Source organism: Oryctolagus cuniculus, chromosome 7, assembly GCF_051225735.1.
Source record: "Oryctolagus cuniculus isolate XC-2025 breed Fujian yellow rabbit chromosome 7, ASM5122573v1, whole genome shotgun sequence".
Classification (NCBI taxonomy): domain Eukaryota; kingdom Metazoa; phylum Chordata; class Mammalia; order Lagomorpha; family Leporidae; genus Oryctolagus; species Oryctolagus cuniculus.
In genome coordinates this window covers 48452415-48468635 of record NC_142873.1, presented here as the reverse complement: position 1 = coordinate 48468635, position 16221 = coordinate 48452415, and positions in this window count along the sequence as shown.

Below are 16221 nucleotides of genomic sequence, written 5' to 3'. Positions count from 1 at the left end.
TTACTCTACATTCTACCTCCATACAATTTACCTGTCCTATTTTTTTATTTCCTCAGGGCTTAAGGTTGCACTCAGCAAATCAGAGAAACTAATTTTCATTAGTAGAGAACAGTAATTGGAGAAGCCCAAAGCAGCATATGCCTGTGCAATAAATGTGCATTTTCAATAAAATATTGTGCTTTCTCTGAGTACAAAATACATGTCTAATATAAATTTAAAAAATTTAAGCACCAAAAAAAGCTCAAAGAAAATAAAAAGCACACAAGAAATCTCGGACAAGTCATAACATTTGGGCTTGAATGGAACATACCTGTTAAAGGAGATGTTGCAGGCAAGACTTCAATCCTACTTCCACTAATTTCTAGTCTATATGACCCTGGACAAGTTATGTAACCACCTCTCTGCTTCGGCTCTATCATTTGTAAAACAGGGGTAGTGATAGTATCTACTCTTGCTATTAGGATTAAATGATTAGCATATGTAAAGTTGGGTAAAAACCACCCCAGCACAAAGTACATGTTTGCCATTATTTTGGCAAATATTCTTCTAGATGGCTATGGTAGACTACCTAAAAGATAAAAAAGGGGTCTATCTATAAACACACATAGTCCTTTAAAAATTGGAATAATTCTTTACCTATGCTTTTCTTATTTGCTTTTTTTTTCAGAGATTTATTTATTTATTTGAGAGTCAGTTAAAGAGAGGAGAGAGAGAGAGAGAGATCTTCCACTTGCTGTTTCACATTCCAAATGCCTACAATGGCCTAGGCTGGGCCAAGCCAAAGCCAAGAGCCAGGAGTTTCTTGTGGGTCTCCCAAGTGGGCAGCAAGAGCCACAACACTTGGACTATCTTTCACTGCCTTCCCAGGCCACTAGAAGGGAGCTGGATCAGAAGTGGAGCAGCTGAGACTCAAACCGGTGCCCATATGGGATGCTGGCGTTGCAGGTGGTGGCTTTACGTGCTATAACACAGCACCAGCCCCATCTTAGTTGCTTTTGTCACTTAAAAGTGCACCACATTTTGATATTCTTCAACAGTACATGTTTCAAACTGGTAAACCCGTGTGCAGAATTCAGAGTGCCTTTTCTTGGCCGGAAGTGTTGTTTCATAAACAGAATTATTATGCCTTCAGGAGGAGCATAGTTCCACAACTCTCACGATTCCTAGTGTTCTAACATTTTTAATGTACTTGCTACATCTGAAGGCATTTAGTTCTCTGTCCACAGCATAATTTTCAGTGATCACAAGTTATTTCATTCTGTGACTAGGCAATCCTTAACCAATTTCTGTTGTTAGATATTTAACTTGTTTCCAATTTGCTATCATAAATAATTCTGGGAAGAATTTCTATGCATAAGTCCTTTCATACAACTTTTCTGCATCTCTTTTCCTTAGAAAAATATCTTAAAGATAGAAAAGCTGGGTCAAAGTTTGAATATTTTTAAGAGTTTTAATACATATTACTAAGTTGTCTTACATGGGGCCAGCCAGCACTGTGGTGCAGCAGATAAAGCTGGTGCCTGCAATGCTGGCATCCTGCATGGGTGAGCTGGTTTGAGTCCCGGCTGTTCCACTTCCAATCCAACTCCCTGCTAATGGCCTGGGTACACAGCTGAAGATGGCCCAAGTGCTTGGGCCCCTGCACCCACATGGGAGACCCAGAGGAAGTTCCTGGCTCCTGAATTTGGCCTAGCCCAGTCCCAGACGTTGTGGCCATTTGAGGAGTGAACCAGTGGATGGAAGAGATCTCTCTCTCTCTCTCTCTCTCTGTGACTCTGACTTTCAAATAAATAAATATTTTTTAAATATTGTACTGCTTTATATTTCTACCACCCCATTTCCTAGAACTTACTGATTTACCACTTTTAAACTTCTTGCCAAGAACAAAATCTATTAATACAATAATACACATCTTTTATAGATGGCCTTTGGTGGACCTCTTCTGCAACCTCTCAAACTCATTCTCTTCCCTACTGCCCAGATAGCCAAATGAAATAGTTGAAAGAAGGTAAGAATCTTAGCTAGATCTTTAATTGACTCCAGTGTTACCCAAGTGTCCCCAGGCTTCACAGAACTGTCCAGGCGATGGCTCAAGTACTTGAGTCTCTGCTACCCACGTGGAAGAGTTATACTGAATCCCCAGCTCCTGGTCTCTCTCTGGCCCAACAACTTCAACCTGGCCTAGCCCTGACTGTGGAGGGCATTTGCAGAGTGAACCCATAGATTCTTTCTTTCTTTTTTTTTTTAATGTATTTCATTTATTTGAAAGTCAGCATTACAGAGAGAGAGAGAGAGAATCTTCCATCTGCAGGTCCAACTCCCCAAATGGCCACAGTGGCCAGGCCAAAGCCAAGAGTTTCATCTGGATCTCCCATATAGGTTCAGGGGCCCAACCACTGGGGCCACACTCTGCTGGTTTCTCAGGTGCATTAGCAGGAAGCTGGATTGCAAGCAGAGCAGCTGGGACAAACCAGCACCCTTTTGGGATGCCAGCTTTGCAGGCAATGGCTTAACCCCTTATGCCAGAGTGCTGGCCACAAGCTATGTCTTTCTGTATCTGTCTCTCTCTCTCCATCTCAAATAAATAAATAAATAAATATCTTTATTTGAAAAAAAGATGAGACAACTAAGGCAGAGTCTTGCTGTATCATAATAAACACAAAATCCCACATGTTCACTGCTGTTCTTTAAGGTCATAACCAGTAGCATACTTGCAGTCAGAAGTTAAAAAATTACTCACGTAGGCACTTTGGCTTAGATGTGGATGACAGCCTTATAGATCTTTCCCACACTTAAGCTTTCCTAGCTGCAGCAGGAAAGCCAATTACAGAACCATGACAGGAGTTTTGCCCTTCTCCAATCCATTCAGCAAGTTTGATCTTTTTCTGTTTCTGCTCCCAGCTGACAGAGCTACTTTAAAAAAAGAAATCATTTCTGCAAATATTGAAGAAGCTCATCCCTCTGGCTTTTAGCAAACAGGACTCCAGCAATAATCTAGAAATCTCTTTTTCAATGTTATAATAAAAGTGCCTGAACTTTTAGTAGTTTTTTAGAGTTGTTATTACATCAGGTTAGGCCCAAAATATAAATATGTGTAGACTTTAACTTGTTCAGAATAGCATAAACATTGCAGCTTTATTATTTCATGTTCACTGATGGGCCTTTTTCAAAATGTTACTATGAAAAAAAGTCACTATGATTTAGAGTACTAGTAAGGTTCACTGCATTATTAATTTTAGCCTTCTTCATAAGATTAACACTTGGCAGAGAGGGAGAGAGAGAGAGAGAATCTCCCTTCTTCTGCTTCACTTTCCAAATGCTTGCAATAGCTGAGCTGGGTCAGGCCATCATCTGCTGCCTCCCAGGGTGTTTATTAGCAGGAAGCTAGAATTGGAAGCAGAACAGGCACTCCAACCTGGCAACTCCAATATGGATACAGGTGTCCCAAGTAACATGTCCCTTAGTGCATTTCTTTTTAATTAATTTATTTATTTGAAAGTCAGAGTTACACAGAGAGAGGAGAGGCAGAGAGAGAGGTCTTCCATCTGCTGGTTCACTCCCCAGATGGCTGTGACGGCTGGAGCTGTGTCAATCTGAAGCCAGGAGCTTCTTCCGGATCTCCCACGTGGGTACAGGGGCCCAAGGACTTGAGCCGTCTTCTACTGCTTTCCCAGGCCATGGCAGAGAGCTGGATCAGAAGTGGAGCAGCGGGTCTCGAACTGGCACCCATATGGGAAGCTGGCGCTTCAGGCCAGGGTGTTAACCCACTGTGCCACAGTGTCGGCCCCTCTTACATTCTTAAAATCAGAAATGTTATTCAATACATACCAGAGCTGAAGGAAATTTTTGGAAAATGGAGACTAAAAGGCCTAAGATATTAGCTTAGTTTCTAGAGAGGATTCTGAAATACTAGAATTAAATATTTTTATTTTTAATTAGTAATTTACTTGTTTTTTATACCTCATGCCATCTTTTCTAGTCCATGCTGTTAATAATCCTACATATGTTAACTAAAACAAACTAATTACATATTTTGCATGACCAGTATGCCACAAGGTTAAGATCAGCCTAAGATACAAATCTACCACTCCATTGCCACTTTTTATTTCTTTATTTATTTTTAAGATTTATGTATTGGGGTAGTAAAACTTCCACCTGTAGCACTGACATCCAAAATGGGTGCTGGTTCAAATCCCAGCTGCTCCACTTCCAACCCAGCTCCCTGCTAATGAGTCTGAGAAAGCAACAGAAGATGGCCCAAGTGCTTGGGCCCCTGCACCCGCGTGGGAGACCCAGAAGAAGCTCCTGGCTCCTGGCTTTGCATCAGCGCAGCTCTGGCCATTGCAGTCATTTGGGGGAATGAAACAGCAGATAGAAGACCTCTGTCTCTCTCTTTCTCTCTCTCCCTTTCTCTCTCTCTGTAACTCTGCCTTTCAAATAAATAAATAAATCTTTTTTATGATTTATTTATTGAAAGGCAGAATTACAGAGAGAGAAGGAGAGACAAAGAGAGAGCTTTCATTCACTGTTTCACTCCACAAATGGTCTCAATGGCCAGGGTTGAGCCAGGCCAAAGCCACATAGGTGACAGAGACCTGAGCACTTGGGCCATCTTCTGCTACTTTTCCCAGGCCATTAACAGGCAGTGGAATTGAAGTGGAACAGCCGGAACACAGCCTGGCACCCACATAGGATGTAGGTGTTGCAGGCAGTGGCTTAACCCACTGGGCCCCAACACCAGCCACATCCACTGCCAGATTTTAATTCCCTGCAATCTTACTGCAGGTCCTCAAGAATATAAAAAATGTGAACAAAAAGGCTTCATCTTATACAGGATATAAACTTTATAGAGAAAAGACATAAGCATTATTTAAATTAAAAGTAATATAATGAATAAATTGTAAAAGTATTTCTAATAAAGAGGAAATAATACTATTTCCAGTTCCACTCAGTTTACTGAACCATTAGAAGCAATTTCAAAACCAATGCAATAAAAGGAAAATATTGAAGTTGGTTTGTATTGCTTTAGCATTCACTTTCCCCTGAACAACTTGGTCTTGATTCCTGCAGCATACAGCATGGATCGGAAAAGGAAGAAGCTGCACAGGGGCTGCTACTGAGTTCCAGTTGTATGGCACATGGAGATCAGGAACAGTGGAGTTAAAGGGGAAATATAGCACATGGTCTCAACCTCCAGAACCCCATTGTTACCATCTCTATACCCCTGGTTAGAACCTCCCATCCCTCACCTGGATTAAAAACTCCAATAACCTCCCTTCTTTTGCCTTTGCCTCCTACAATTTGTTTTCACCCCAGCAGCCAGTTTGATCCTCTCCCCAGAGCTCTCCAGTGTCACCCCATTTACTCAAAACAAAAGTCAATGTCCTCCCAACAGGGTCCTTCCTGCACAATCCAGTCCCCAGGGCCTGTCTTCCTTTCACTGACACAGCTCCAGCCACCCTGGCCACCTCTGGAATTTTGCAATCATTCTTCCCTTTGTCTGGTGAATTTTCAGCTAGATTCCATATGCCTTATTCCTTTTACTCCCTGCAAACGCTTGCTCAATGTCTACTTTTCAGCAAATGATTTCTGACCACCCTATTCATAACCGTAACTCCTACACAATCCAACATTCCCCCCAGCCCTCTTATTTCAATCTATTTTTCCCCTGTAGAACTTACTAAAATATAATTATCATGCATTTTAGCTCTATCTTGCTTATTGTCTGATTGCCCTCACTAGATTGTAAGTCCCAGAAAGTTAGGGATTTTGCTGTTTTATTCAATACCATATTTCCATGGTTAACACATAGCAGATGTTTTAAAAATGCTTCTCACATGAATGAACAGCCTCCACAAATCCTCTAGCAGCTAGTACCAAGAACTGGATGCCTGCATCAGTGACTCAGACACTTTCCTCCAAGAAAATTTAGACATCTTAACTCTATTAAAATTAAATGCCTGGGGCCGGCACTGTGGCTTAGCGGGTAAAGATGCCACCTAGAGTGCCGGCATCCCATATGGGCGCAGGTTCAAGTCCTGGCTGCTCCACTTCCAATCTAGCTCTCTGTTATGGCCTGAGAAAGCAGTATAAGAAGGCCCAAGTCCTTGGGCCCCTGAATCCATGTGGGAGACCTGGAAGAAGCTCCTGCCTCCTGGCTTCAGTTAGGCTCAGCTCTGGCTGTTGCGGCCATCTGGGGAGTGAACCAGCAGATTCACTCTCTCTGGCTCTGCCTCTTTGTAACTCTGCCTTCAAATACGTAAATCTCAAAAAAAAAATTTAATTCCTAACATTATTCCTAAATTAACTTATTATGAGTCTGGATGTTGCTGTCCAGTGGAAATTAAAGGGAAAGACAACCCAAATTCCCTGTTATTTGAATATTTTGTGCCATGAACAGAAGTTAACTCTCATTTTTTTTTTTTTTTTAAAGATTTCTTTATTTGAAAGGCAGAGTTACAGAGTGGCAGAGGCAGAGAGGGAGAAAGAGAGGTTTTCCAGCCGCTGGTTCACTCCCCAAATAGTCACAATGGCCCGAGTGGGCCAATCTGAAGCCAGGAGCCAGGAGCTTTTTCCAAGTCTCCTACATGGGTGCAGGGGACTAAGAATTTGAGCCATCTTCCATTACTTTCCCAGGCTATAATAGAGAGCTGGATCAGAAGTGGAGCAGCTAGGACTCAAACTGGCAACCATATGGGTCACTGGCACTACAGACTGAGGCTTTATCCACTACACCACAGCACCAGCCCCTAATTCTCATTTTGTACGCCTAAGTATGGATTCTGGTGTTCACACCTCCAGATACAAATCTATTTTGTCACTTATCAGTGGAAATCACCTTAATCTCTCTAAATCTCTATTTTCTCATTTAAAAAGAAAAAAGAGGGAGTACCCCATATGGGTGCCCATTTGAGTCCTGGCTGCTCCACTTCTGACCCAGCTCCCTGGTAATGTGCCTGGGAAAGTAGCAGAAAATGGGCCATGTCCTTGGGTCCCTGCAACTGTGTTGGAGACCTGGAAGAAGCTCCTTGCTTCTGGCTTCGGATCGGCCCAGATCCAGCCAGTTGTAGCCATCTGGGGAGTGAAGCAGCGAATGAAAGAGCTCCCTATTTCTCTGCCTCTGCCTCTCTGTAACTATCTTTCAAATAAATAGGTAAAATCTTTAAAAGAGAGAGAGAGAGAGAGAGAGAGAGGATAACACACATTGGAAAATATTACATTGTACAAATAAATATATATAATTTTTTCAATTAAATAAATATTTTTAAATAAAAAGGATAGCAGCACTATTTGTATCACTAAGTTTTTGCGAGAAAGAATAATGCACAGAAAGTACTTAACACATGGCCTAGCATGTATTTACATGTATGTACATGTATTTATAATGAGAGAGCTAATAATTTCAGACATGAATAGAAATTATATCAGATTCCCATCTTTCAGACCTTAGATATGACTTTATGTTTCTGAAATAAATCTTCCAAATTAGAATGTTTAATTTGAATCTTACAGCAATCACTCCTACCTAGTCTTTAAGAAATGAAAACAGGGGTTGGTGCTGTAGCGTAGAGAGTAAAGCCGCTGCCTGCAGTGCCAGCATCCCATATGGGCTCCAGTTCACGTCCCAGCTGCTCCACTTCCTATCCAGCTCTCTGCTATGGCCTGGGAAAGCAGTAGAAGATGGCCCAAACCCTTGGGCCCCTGCACCCACGTGGGAGACCCTGAAGAAGCTCCTGGCTCCTGGCTTCAGATCAGCAAAGCTCCGGCCGCTGTGGCCAATTGGGGAGTGAACCAGCAGATGGAAGACCTCTCTCTCTCTCTTTCTGCCTCTCCTTCTCTCTCTGTGTAACTCGACTTTCAAGTAAAATAAATAAAAATCTTAAAAAAAAGAAATGAAAATATTATGCAATAGTCAGTACATACAACAATTCAATAATATTGAAAACCATAAACAGATGAAATTCAATAGTAAGTATTTTGTAATCTATTTTGGCCAAAACAATATATTGTCGTTTACTCCTGTAACTATTGCCTGGTGAGTCAGCACCCAGCGTCACCCAGCCTGAGGTACTGGGATGTTCTTGGTAGTGCAAGGGCGCCCTCTCTCTGCATGCTGAAACCATCCAGAGTCAAATTAAACTCATAAAAAGCTGCGGCCCCCTAAAGTAAATCCTTAATCAACGGTCCTATGACACCTACCCTCTAACCACTGCTGGCAAACAGTCCAGGACACAATGTCACGTCATTTGTTAGGGGAGCTCCTGAACAATAAAGTCTACAGCTCTTTTACCCGTGAATTCGGAAATACCACATTTTTCTCAGAATGTATTCCATATTATTATTGGCATGAAAAACCTGGATAAATATATTGATCTCCTTGTTTGTTCTGCCTGCATACAACTCTGTACTCGATTTAACTTGCTGTTGTAGCAGTTTGCCCAGTAAAGAGTTTCACTGACATTAAATATTCATTGGGTATCTCCTGTGTGCAGGGCACTGCCCTAGCTGACAAGGATGGGACAGAATATTCTCTATCCTAAAAGAAATGACAACCTCGTTTCTAAAACAGGATCTGAGAAAAGCAGGTGCAGGAAGAAACACTTGGTGAAAAGTCCACTGATAGACTGCTTCTCTCAATTTGCTGCTTTGTGTCACTTTAGGAATTTCATTCCTAAAAAGAAAGTCAAAAGAAATATAAGAGAAAGTCTCAACAGTTAATTGAGAAATTTGTAAAGTCTCAGCACATAGTAAAAGCTCAATACAAGATGACTGCTGCTATTCAGTACCGTTACTAAGAGAAGAATCTTAAATAATAATGTCCTACATTAAAGAAATTCAGTTTCTCCAAGTGGAAGGATGTTTGAATAGAATATTTTGCATCTAACTGTTATAATATTAAAGATTTACTTTTTTACTTGAGAGGCATAGTTACAGACAGATGGAGAGACAGAGAGGAAGGTCTTCCATCTGCTGGTTCATTCCACAAATGGCCACATCGGAGCCAATCTGAAGCCAGGAACCAGGAGCTTCTTCCAGGTCTCCCCCACGGGTGTAGGTTCCCAGGGACTTAGGGAATTTCCACTGCTTTCCCAGACCATAGTAGAGAGCTGAATCAGAAGCAGGGGCGCCCCCAGGGCATGCCAACACTGCAGGTGGTGGTTTTACCTGCTATGCCACAGCGCTGGCCCCAAAATATTCTTTCCAGTGAAGAAAAATAGTGATCTGGATCAAATGTTTGATCACATCAATAATAAGCCAGTTCTAAAGGAATCATTTCAATATAAAAATATTATACATCTGACCTATTACTAAGGAAATTTAAGAAATTATAAGGAGTTTTCTAGTACTTCCTATTTTCCCTGTCTTCTTGAAACATTATTATTATTATTATTATTATTATTATTATTATTTGGACAGGCAGAGTTAGACAGTGAGAGAGAGAGAGACAGAGAGAAAGGTCTTCCCTCTGTTGGTTCACCCCCCCAAATGGCTGCTACGACGGTCTCCCATGCAGGTGCAGGGCCCAAGCACTTGGGGGCCATCCTCCACTACCTTCCTGGGCCGCAGCAGAGAGCTGGAGTAGAAGAGGAGCAACCGGGACAGAATCTGGCGCCCCGATCGGGACTAGAACCAGGGGTGCCAGCGCCGCAGGCGGAGGATTAGCCTAGTGAGCTGCAGCGCCGGCCTGAAACATTATTTTTTAATCATTCTATTTGAAAGGCAAACAGACAGGGATTTTTTCATCCCAGAGTTTACTTCCCATATGCCCACAACAAGTAGGGCTGCACCAGGCCAAAACCAGGAGCCCAGAACTCAATCTGGCTCTCTCAACATGGTTGACATAGATCCAAGTACTTGTTCCACCTTCCACTGCTTTCCCAGGTACATCAGCAGGGAGCAGGACTGGGAGCAGAATAGCTGGGACTCAAACCAGCACCCTGATACGGGACACTGGCATGGCAAGTACCAGATTAACTGGCTCTACCACAATGCTGGCCCAGAATTGTGATCTTAATAGGTATCCTAGCAATAACCTAGCTTGTTTTTGTTTTTTTTTTTTTTTGTTTTTTTTGTTTGTTTGTTTGTTTGTTTTTTAAAGAAATAAGAACTTATTACAGGGGCGGATGCTGTGGCACAGCGGGTTAACGCCCTGGCCTGAAGTGCCAGCATCCCATATGGGCCCCGGTTCTAGTCCCGGCTGCTCCTCTTCCAATCCAGCTCTCTCTCACGGCCTGGGAAAGCAGTAGAAGATGGCCCAAGTCCTTGGGCCCCTGCACCAGTGTGGGAGACCTGGAAGAAGCTCCTGGATCCTGGATTCAGATCAGTGCAGCTCCGGCCATAGCAGCCATCTGGGGAGTGAACCATTGGATGGAAGACCTCTCTCTCTCTCTGCCTCTCCTCTCTCTGTGTAATTTTTTCAAATAAAATAAATAAATCTTTTAAAAAAAGAACATATTACATACCTCCTTAACTTTATAAGGTATTTTAAAATTATTTTTGAGAATTTTAATAATTTATCAGGGAGATAAGCATGTAACAAATATTTTCATATTCAATTTTTGGGTAGGGAAACTTATAAGTTGTAAAACTAAGCAGAATATAAAATATTTGAGAAGGAAAGTTAATTAAAGTTAGCTAAAGACAACATGTATTATCTCATTTAATTCCTTTTTTAATAGAAAACTTTTATTTAATACATATATTTCAAAAGTACAACTCTTGGATCCTTTTTTTTAAAAGATTTATTTCTTTTACTTGAAAGTCAATTACAGAGAGAGAAGAAGAGGCAGAGAGAAAGAGAGAGGTCTTCCATCTGCTGGTTCACTCCCCAATTGGCTGCAACAGCCGGAGCTCTACCAATCTGAAACCAGAAGACAGGAACTTCTTCCAAGTCTCCCATGTGGGTGCAGGGGCCCAAGGACTTGGGCTGTCTTCTACTGGATGCAAAGTGGAGAAGCCGGGACTTGAACCGGCACCCATATGGGATGCGGGCACTGAAGGCAGTGGCGTAACCCGCAATGCCACAGCACCGGCCTCTCTCAGTGAATTCTTATACTAACCTGAGGGAGGTGTTATTTTCATCATTTACAAATGAAGAGGAGACAGTACTGTGGCACAGTGGGTAAAGCTGCTGCCTACAGTGGCAGCATCCCATATGGGCACCAGTTTGAGTCTTGGCTGCTCCACTTCCAATCCAGTTCTCTGCTATGGCCTGGGAAAGCAGTGGAAGATGGCCCAAACCCTTGGGCCCCTGCACCCGCGTGGGAGACCCTGAAGAAGCTCCTGGCTGCTGGCTTCGGATCGACACAGCTCCAGCCATTCTGGCCACTTGGGGACGGAAGATATCTCTCTCTCTGGCTCTGTCTCTTAGTAGCTCTGCCTTTCAAATAAATAAATAAATCCTTAAAAAGAACAAATAAGATGAAGAAACTGAGACACAGAAAGGTTATGTAACTGGCCTAAGTCACACAGCAGAATCAGATCAGGACTTGCAATCTTCACCTCCACAGTATAACCCTCCTATTACTTAAAAATAGCAATTTTCTTAAATATGCATGAGCCCATACTCACACAAGCAAACTGAATAAATAAATGAATAAATAAATAAGGGATAAGAAACAACTCTTCTTTATAGAAAAAATAAGGGAAATAATTACCACTAAGTAAACACCAACTGTTGCAGGCAGAACCCATCAATGGATTACAGCTCCCAACTGGGAAGTGAACCAGCGGATGGAAGACCTCTCTCTTTCTCTCCACCTCTCCCCTCTCTGTGTAACTCTGACTTTCCAATAAGTAAATAAATATTTTAAAAAAATAAGATACATGAGCCTGATGTCCTTCCTGACACCGAGCAAGGCACATCACTCTGTGCCATTCCTGCAAAACACACACAACCGCAGTCTAACAATAAGAACACATTAGATGAATCTACACCGAGATATTTTCTATAAAACAACTGACTGGTATTCTTCAGAAGTGTCAAGCTCATGAAAGACTGAGAAACTCTCATAGACTCGAGGATATTAAGAGGCCATGATGGGCTGGCGCCGTGGCTCACTAGGCTAATCCTCTGCCTGCGGCGCCGGCACCCCAGGTTCTAGTCCCAGTCGGGGTGCCGAATTCTGTCCCAGTTGCTCCTCTTCCAGTCCAGCTCTCTGCTGTGGCCTGGGAGTGCAGTGGAGGATGGCCCAAGTGCTTGGGCCCTGCATCCGCATAGGAGACCCGGAGAAGCTCCTGGCTCCTGGCTTCAGATCAGCTCAGCTCTGGCCATTGTGGCCATATGGGAAGTGAACCAGTGGATGAAAGACCTCTCTCTCTCTCTCTCTCTCCCCCCTCCCTGCCTCTGCCTCTCTGTAACTCTGCCTTTCAAATAAAAAAAAGGAGAAAGACAACAAAATAGACATTAGATATCAAAAGCATACAAAGATATTTGATATCCTTTATGTTTATCTATTAATGACTACTTAAGGAAAATCTTTTTTTTTTTGGCCAGGCAGAGTTAGACAGTGAGAGAGAGAGACAGAGAGAGTTACAGACAGAGAGAGACAGAGAGAAAGGTCTTCCCTCCGTTGGTTCACTCCCCTAATGGCCGCTACAGCCGGCGCTGCACCGATCCGAAGCCAGGAGCCGGGTACTTCCTCCCAGTCTCCCATGCGGGTGCAGGGACCCAAGTTCTTGGGCCATCCTCCACTGCCCTCCTGGGCCACAGCAGAGAGCTGGACTGGAAGAGGAGCAACTGGGACTAGTACCTGGCGCCCGCCACAACAGGGACTAGAACCCGGGGTGTCCTTGCCGCAGGCGGAGTATTAGCCAAGTGAGCCACAGCGCCGGCCGGAAAATCCTTTTCTTAAAATAAAGTTCTTATTTTGTAATTTTCTTAGAAAATGTACCAAATCTATTTTTCTACAGTTTTATTTATTTGGGGGGGGAGCAAGATCTTCCATATACTGGTTCATTCCCCAAATGGCTGCAATAGCCAGGAGTGGACCAGGGCTGAAGCCAGGAGCTGGATTGCAATTCAGGTCTCCCAGATGGGTACCAGGGACTCAATTATCTGAGCTATCACCATTGCCTCCCAGTGACTGCATTATCAAGAAGCTGGAATCAAGAGAGGGAGCCCAGGATTGAACCCTGATACTTGGATATGCAACACAGCAGCTTAACTGTGGTTTCTGACTGCTAAACGAAATGCTTACCCCACCAAATCTTTTTTAACATATATTTTTATGATTTTATTTATTTATCTGAAAGGCAGAGTTACAGAGAAAGGGAACAACAAAGAGAGATCTTCCCCAAACTGGTTCACTCCCCAAGTGGCTACAATGGCCAGGGCTGAATCAGGCCAAAGCCAGGAGCCTGGAACTCCATCCAAGTCTCCCATGTGGGTGCAGGGGCCAAGGACTTGGGCTGTCTTCTGCTGCCTTCCCAAGCCATTAGCTGGGAGCTGGATCAGCAGTGGAGCAGCCAGACTCACACCAATGCCCATATGAGCTGCTGGCTCACAGGTGGGGGTTACCCTGCTGTGCCACAATGCCAACCTCAGCAAATCTAATTTTGGATATAAATATAAACCATAAGGCCAGCGCCGCGGCTCACTAGGCTAATCCTCCGGGTTCTAGTCCCGGTCGGGGCGCCGGATTCTGTCCCGGTTGCCCCTCTTCCAAGCCAGCTCTCTGCTGTGGCCAGGGAGTGCAGTGGAAGATGGCCCAAGTACTTGGGCCCTGCACCCCATGGGAGACCAGGATAAGTACCTGGCTCCTGCCATCGGATCAGCGCGGTGCGCCGGCCACAGCGCGCGGGCCGCGGCAACCATTGGAGGGTGAACCAATGGCAAAAGGAAGACCTTTCTCTCTGTCTCTCTCTCTCACTGTCCACTCTGCCTGTCAAAAAATAAAAATAAAAAATAAAATAAATAAAAAATTAAAAAAATATAAGCTATTTACTGGGTATTTTTAAAGAATACTGGCAAATTAAGGTACTAAATGCAAACAGACACTTACATTTCACATTCTTTCCTTAATTCCCAACCTAGGTAGGAAAAATGAATATTCATTAACAGATTTATCAAAAAGAACATAAAAGTCAGTAACACAATATAAAAATAAATTATTCAGCTAAAAGTGGGAGGGGTTTGAATTAATATAGACAGCATTAATCCATTGTATTTATTTGTTAATCTAAAAAAATTTTTTAAAGCAATCTTTTGATATAGTGTATTTTCAGTCATCTCAACCATTCCATGAAAGGAAACATAGTTTAAAAGAGAAGACAATGAAGGGACAGAAATAGGGCCATATATTTTTATCTAAGATTGGAGCCTAGGAGAGGAAACAGGAAATACAGCTAATACTACTTCAGTGCCTACCCCTACACATTATTATGTTAATGTCCAGTCCTGAAGAATGTATTCAACAGTCAGCACCTGTCAGGGGGTGAACTGTGACCCCTCTCTCCCCTAGGCTGCGTGTTGAGGTACTAAGCCCAAGCATCTCAGAATGCAACTATATTTGGACACCGGTCTTTCAAGAGATAATTAAATTAACATAAGGCCCTAATCTGGCCTGCCGGTGTCCTTGCAAGAAGAGGAGATTAGGACACAGACACGCACAGAGAGGGGACCGTACGAAGAGACTCGGAGGGGATGACACGGAGAGTGGGGCCTCACGGGAAATCAGCTTCTGACACATTCATTTTGGACTTGGAGCCGCCAGAACTGGAGGAAACTCATTTCTGTCGGTTAAGCCACTCAGTCTAAAGTACTTTGTTGCAGCAGCCTGGGGAAAGTCATCCAGCATCTGACACAGAAAATACGCAGTAAGCATTTATTGAAGGAATGAATGTTACATTTTTATCCAGCAATTAATTCTGCCCAAAGCTGAGCTGTGGATGACCTTCCAGCAGTAAAGCCAGAGAAAACTTTTATTATGAAATAAAACAAAGGATAAACTGACACCCTGTGTCCTCCACCCATCTCAATAACTCAGCATTGGCATTACAGTTGAAGCACCCTGAGCTCTGGTCTCCAGCAGCATCCCTCTTTCTCCATGGGGCCGGTGCTGTGGCGCAGAGTGTTAAGCCATGGCCTGCAGTGCCGGCATCCCATAAGGGTGCCAGTTCGAGACCCAGCTTCTCCACTTCTGACCTAGCTCCCTGCTAATGCACCTGGGAAAGCAGTAGAAGATGGCCCAAGTGCTTGGGCCCCTGTACCCTTGTGGGAGACCTGGAAGAACCTGCTGCTTCCAGCCTGACCCAGCTAGTCATTGTGGCCCTTTGTAGAGTGAACCAGCAGATGGAATATCTCTCTTTCTGTGTCTTTCTCCCCCTCCCCCCAACCCTGCAACTCTGCCTTTCAAATCAATAAATAAATCTTCAAAAGAAAAAAAGAAGAAGAAGAAGAAGCTGTCTTCTTAAGATATATTCTTAGGGGTGGGCATTTGGTACAGTGGTTAGGTATTGCTTGGGACACCCCCACTCCCTATTGCAGAACCTGAGTTTGAGTCTCAGCTGCACTCCTAATTCCAGCTTCCTGCTAATGTGCACCCTGGGAGGCAGCAGGTGATGGCTCAAGTACTTGTGTCCCTGCTATCCACATGAGAAACCTGGTTTGAGTTCAGTGCTCCTCACTTCTGCCTGGCCCAGACCTGGCTGTTCTGGGCATTTCGGTAGTGAACTAGCAAATAGAAGATCAATCTCTGTCTGTCTGTCTCTCTCTCTCTCTCTCTTCCCCTTTCAAATAAATAAGAACATGTATTTCTAAATTTTTACTTATTTGTAAGGCAGAGACATCTTCCATCTACTGGCTCACTCCCCAAATGCCCACAATGGTAGGGAGTAGACCAGGCTGAAGCTGGAGTCCAGAACTCTTGCTGGATCTCCTGTGTGGGTAGCAGAGACCCAGGTCTTTGAGACATCACCTCCTGCCTCCCATGGTTCACATCAGCAGGAAGCTGGAAACAGATGGAGCTGGGACTTGAACCTAGGTACCACAATATGGGATGAGGATGTCCAGAGCAATGTCCTAACCACAGCACCAAACACCCACCTCTCCAAAAATATTCTTATATGTGTATTAACAGTTCTCTAGGGTGATGCTTCCCAATTCCCTCATGATCACACACAGGAAATATTGGGAAAGCATGTAAGTAAAAGAATGAGGCTGGGGGACGGGGCTGTGGTGTAGCAGGTTAAGCCACAGCCCACAGCACTAGCATCCCATAT